At 44.5% G+C, this 6,000-nt stretch overlaps 1 protein-coding gene across 1 annotated transcript in view; it reads right to left on the bottom strand.

The window, feature by feature from the left end:
* The window catches only part of Dusp16 (dual specificity phosphatase 16), an 84,041-nt gene extending 79,755 nt beyond the window's left edge, over window positions 1-4,286 (bottom strand). Inside the window, exon 1 of the mRNA XM_047548728.1 lies at window positions 3,553-4,286. The gene's annotated coding sequence lies outside the window, so the exon portion shown is untranslated. The remainder of the gene's footprint in view (window positions 1-3,552) is intronic.
* Window positions 4,287-6,000: the final 1,714 nt, after the last annotated feature.

The raw sequence follows: 6,000 nt of genomic DNA on the forward strand, positions 1-6,000 counted from the left end.
GGTATTTTTCCATTTATGCTTACTTCCTTTCATGCCAAGATGTATTCAGTTTCCTTCTTTCCTGATCATACTCCTGGCAAGTCTTTATTATTTCTTTGTACCTATCCTCAATAATCTGCCTTAGATCCTCCTTTTGAGCCACTCTTGTTTCCTCCATTTATTTGATTAAATTTCTAACTGAGCTTGCTTCTTTAAGTCCACCAATCTTTATGAAACTCCCTTCACACAGTTAACACTTGATCATCTGGTCTCAGGAAATGTATAAAAATAACATTATCCACAACACAAGAAAATCAGGGGAAAATGCCATCTGGCTTTGGAATACATCATATATAGCTTTGGGCAAGATTTACTTTCTTAATTAAGTTTTGGTTAAGCCAACATTAGTAAGATTTCTTTTATGATGGTGGATATTTGTCTCAGTTTCAAAACTTGATGCAGTTATTTTTTTAAAGGTCATTCAAGCATCAACCATGACTTTTAACTTGGTCCTTCAATCTGTTGAAATCTGTCATAAAATCTGTTTTCTTTTCCCCCCATCTCCTCCTTTTCTTGGTATCCTGATCCAAATGGGTGTATACTACATTAATTTACAAGTACCTTTTGCTTGAGAACTCAAAGCATTTTAAAAACATTGAATTCAGTGAAATTTTTAGTGCAGGTAATGTATGACAGAAAACTTTCTGCCAAATATTACAGGAAAACTTGGATTTCTAGAATAAGTTCCACTGGTAATTCTAGCAAAAATATTTAGTATGATTTTATGATTAGTTTAAAACAAAAACTTTTAATACTGAACAGCTATACAAATCTATATATATCATCAATATATTAATCCCATATGCTGAAAACTCTTAAAAAATTAAATTCCCTAGCTGGGCATGGTGGTGCACTCGGATAATAACATCAGCTCAAGAAGCTGAGGATTCTAAGTTCAAAGTCAGCCTTAGGAACTTAGGGAGACCCTATCTTTAATTAAAATATTGAAAAGTGCTTGGGATGTGGCTCTGTGGTTAAATGTTCCTGGGTTCAATCCCTAGTACCAAAAAAAAAAAAGAAAAAAGAAAAAAAGAAATTAAATCCCCCAATACACATACCTATAGAAAATAGCTTCAAAACAAACAATCCTGCCCCTTCGCTGGGGATGTCATTCAGCATGCTTGCCTGGCATGTGTGAGGCCCTGGGTTTGATCCCTAGCACTACAAGAACAACAACAAAAAAGAATCCTATCCCTTCTAACCTTAGACTAAACTCTGCAAGCTTCTCAGCCCTACTCGATTTTTTGAGGGAGATTGAGGAGGCAGAGGATTGAACCTAGGGTGTCACTAAACCCCCAGTCCATCCACTACTCTTAAACCCTGATCTTGGCTTCACTTCTACTCCCAACCATGCCACAAATAAATTTCTGAATGGATAAGCAAAAGGAAAAGAATGGAATTAACAGAATCTTCTTTTACTCCCTTCTCTGTTTCTGCCATTAAGCTTTTGGCCAAAGAGACCTAGAACCCCCAACTTCACATTCACTAATGTTTTTTAAATAGGGACTCAGTTACATTCACCAAGCTGAACCAAAGGACAAGGACTTCCCAAATTCAAGAGGTAGCAAAAGTGGATGATTCTGCAGTTCTGTTCCTTGCCCCTTCCATAATTATGCACCATCTGAAACACTTGAGTAAAGTAAGTGCAATTTTAAGCCAAATCAGATACTTTTGAGTTGCTGACATACCAGAAGTTAAAACTAAAAAAAAAAAAAAAAAAAAAAAAAAAAATTTAAATATCATTACCACAGTTTACGCTATTTTCATATATCTGAATATAGGTTTGTAGTGTTTGAACCAACTTATTCACCATTAGTACAATTCAAAATAACCTCACTTCTATTCTTTCTACCTAAAAACCAACTCAGTTGGTGGTATTTAGCCCAAATTTTTACATAAGTTGCTAAATGTTAACAAAAAAATTAAACAGCAACCTTTCCACAATGTCTTCAAAGTCAGTAAATTCCACAACTTATTTTTAAACAAAGACACAAAACTTGCTCAGTGTCTAGTCCCATTTTGAATAAAATAGTCATAAATTCTTAATTTTTAAATTTACTTCTCTATTCTGCTGCCTTCACCAAACACAGAACTCCACAAGCCTTAATTAATTACAGCCTCCCAGTGTCCATCAATATATGATTCCCAAGGAAAAGTAAATTAAACAATTAACTGACAAATTTTCTTTTCTTTTCAATTTTTACCTTAATTTTTAATAATCCTTTTCTTGATGGAGATCAAACAATATAACTTCTTTGAAGAAAAAGTTGTCACCTACAGGTATTGTATCACAGAGTGGCATAAAAAGACATTTTCCTGACAATCTCAGATCCCCAAATGGTAGTCACAAGGTCTTTCATGGATGGTAAATTCTCTCTCACTCACTCACATACACACACCCGGAAAGACAAGAAAGAACATACCTGGTCATTTTCTAAACAGGTTTGATAGGTTTGGTTCGCTTTTAAGAGAAGAGTATTTACTTACAATCTTTTAAAGCATAGTGGCAGTCAGTGCACTGGGTAAATAAAAACTTCAGAGAGTTTTAAAACCCTGCATCTTAACTCACTTCCCCTTGGTTCAAGGGAACGGAACAGCAAACCCCACAGCAAATGAGATTATGCAACAGGTTTTTCCTCTCCACCTTATTCATCATAGGCTGATTAGAGGTGTGCTTTCTCCAAACAACCCGAGATACCCAGGACTTCAAAAAGCCAAGGATCTGTGCAGTCGACATTTAATAAGCTTCCTTCGGATTTTGCAATATCCATTCAATTTTAGATCTACCTCTATTTTCTCAGGTTCATAACCGGCTTCTTTTAGGGAATAAATGTAGCATCGGAAAACTGAGGTTTTGCATATATTTTTTTCCTCTGTGGTATTTTATTCCCTGAAACACATGATACGCAGACCCTCAGCCATCTCCCTGGGCTTTTTATTCCTCACGTTTTATGGCTGGTATAAATTAGGAAGTCTCTGGAGCACCGGAGTCCCCAACACCATGACCGAGCCCCAGCAGCAAAGTTGAGGGGTTCTTGTTTTTGTTGTTGGTTGGTTGAGTTTAAGGGAGCAGCACATCACCACCCAGGTGGCCTCGCTGCCTACACTAAAGGCGAATTTGGGATAATGGGAACAGGCAGGCCGGGGCCCCACTTGGCAGGCGTGTTGTGTAACAGTCGCGCCTGGAAGTGAGCAGCTTCGCCCGCGGAGGTGCCGCGTCCCCGGCGGCGGCTGCTCTCGGCGGGGCCGGCCAGAGCCCGCACGCCCCTCCCGCCCGGTGCCCCGCGAGGCCTGCACCCCTGCCTGGAGCGCCCCGCGGCCGCCGTCGCCCCCACCCCGCCCTCCGAGAGCGCTGCCCGGACGCCCGGGACCGCAGAGCCGCGAAGGCAAGGCCGGCGGGGCGCGAGCGCGGCGCCCGGCACACGGGCTCGGGGCGCGCCGCGGAGCGTCCATGCTGCCCCGCACCCTCCCGCCCCGCGCGCGCTCCCCGCGCCGCCCTCCGAAGCCACTTACTTCTGGGGCCACCGACCCCCCGACTCCCTCTGAGGGAATCGAAAGTTGTCACGGCGTCTCCTCTCTGGGCCCTCGGCTCCCGGGCTAGCGAGGGGCCGCCGCGGAGCCGGGAGGGCGGCTGCGCTCGCGTCCCGTCCGGTCGCTCTCGCCTCCTCCTCTTCTTTTCACTATATTATCTTCTCCTTCTCAAGGGGTAGGCGGGGGCGGGAGGCTTAGGAAGAGGAGACGTTTGCAACTTTTCTTCACTCTTTCTCTTCCACCCACCCCCCCAAATCAAGACTTCCAAAAACAAATGTCTCGAAAAGGGTGAAGAACTTGGGGAGGTAAAGGTAGGGGCCGCGTGGGGAAAGCGGAGGGGGGAGGGAGAGGTGAGAATAATCGTTAAAATTTGATTAAAGCCCCCCAAACAGTGATACACAGAAAGAGGGGGAAAGGCGGGGGGGTGGGGTGGGGGGTGGGGGAAAAGAGAAAGAGTCGCTGGTCAGGAAACTTCAAGCGCGGATGAGGTCATTGGTTTAAAAATAAAGAGATGGCGTCACTTGAAACCAATCCCAGTGAATGAACTCAGCGGAGCCCCGGGGAAAGGAGGAGACAGGCGAGGGCAGGGCGGTGGGCGCCGGGCGGGGCCGCGCGCCCGTCCGCCCGCCCATCCCGCGGTCGCCCGAGCCCGCAGCGCGGCTGGGCGCCGCGTTTCGGCAGCTCCGGGAGGGGTTGGGTCACGTTCCCTTCCAGAGTTCGGCGACTCGGAGGCAGGTTCCGCAGGCGCTGCTGGGAGGAGCCCGGCTGCCCGCGGAAGCCGCCCCGCGGCCTCCTCCTGCTTCCGCGCCCGCGCGCCGGTCTCCCGGGCTCGCGTCCCCAGACCCTGAGCTGGGTCCCTACCCGCCCCCTCCAGCGCGGCACCCTAACAGGTACTGGAGGCGTCTCCCACCCGAACACAGAAACTTTTTCCTCTTCCTTCGGCAGTTTTCAGCTGCCTTGCTCGGTAAAGAAACGCAAACGATGGTTTGAGAAAATTACAATCGCTCTTTTAAAAGTATTTCAAATCCAAAATGCAGTGCCCTGCACTGAACAGTTACAGGTAGGTACACCAGTGTTGTCAGGCATTCAGCTACCTATATGCTGTCGTTAAAAGTCTCCGCATGAATGTTCCTAAATTATTTTACTTTGCTTATACTTGTATTTGCAAATATGAGTAAAAGCAACCTAAACTTCTCCTTAAATATATTTTCTACATGGGGCAGCACAGAATCATCTTTAAATCACATCAGGGATTCTCTGCTTTCTTGAGTGGTGCAAGACCTCTGTTGATTTAACGCCAGGTACCTCTTTTTTTTTTTTTTTTTTTTTTTTTTTTTTTTTTTTTTTTTGTACTCATTAAAATAGCTTTGTTTTGAGACATTACATAGACTTTGGAAAACTAGAGACCTGAGGTGGTGACAAATCAGGACTTGGAATCACTGAATAGGACAATCGAAGCTTTATTCCAGTGTGCTTTGAGCATTTGAGCATGAAGCTGCTTCTACTGAGAAGGACTCACGTGGATATCACATAACAGAGATGTGATTAATGACGGAAAAGCACACTGTGAGTGGACTGCTCCATGAGCCAGAATTTATGTGTAGGAATAATCTAGCTCTTAAAACCTTCCTTTGGCAATGTCCCACAGTAGGGACACTGGCCCCTCAAGGCACTATTTGTTGCGGGATATGTATGTGGACATTGCCTAAGGGACTTTTTTAATTGGCAAAAGAACTAAAAAGCAGGTTTGGGTTGGATAGATAATACATCTCTGTTACTACTTTTCTTCAAAATCCTGCAACAAAAGTGCATTCACTATGACTGGTAATCATTTATTTAAGGTTAGCATTAGGGTGTAAGTTCCTGGGTACTTCTGGCTCATCTTTTAGAGGAAGAGGAGACTACTAGAGACGGGAGAGAGCTGGACACTTTCAGGTCAGTCTGTAGGTGAAGCTTCTGAAGACCACAGTTGCAGACCCAACTTTAAGCCGGTTCCTTTGACCTGCGACTTCTGCGGAGGGGAAGCTCTCTCCGGCTTCTTGCTCCATGTCCTCTGGTGGCTAAGAGATGTTACTGCAATTTCTCGAGAATTCTGCTCTACAAGTAAAGCCTAAAAATCACTAACCATAAAGCTGCTGCTTTTAGAACAGTTTAAAGTGGGTAGTTAGAAAGGATCTGCGTCTCAAATCGACTTGATTTGGTGGTGTTTGGATTTTTAGGAAGAAAGGAAAAGATAGTCCTCATACTAGAGATGGAGAGCATGGGTCTTGCGTGGATGAAAGGAAATTTTATGGTATGGGACGCTTTATATGCCAAAGCACCAATAGCCTTGCTCTAAGTGACACATCTTGAAACTCCCCCCACATCTTAATTTATACAGTTAAATTGGAGTGTCTTCCATGTATGTTTTGCTATGATAGCAATTCTGGA

The sequence above is a fragment of the Sciurus carolinensis genome, chromosome 4 (genome assembly GCF_902686445.1).
Source record: "Sciurus carolinensis chromosome 4, mSciCar1.2, whole genome shotgun sequence".
NCBI lineage: Eukaryota > Metazoa > Chordata > Mammalia > Rodentia > Sciuridae > Sciurus > Sciurus carolinensis.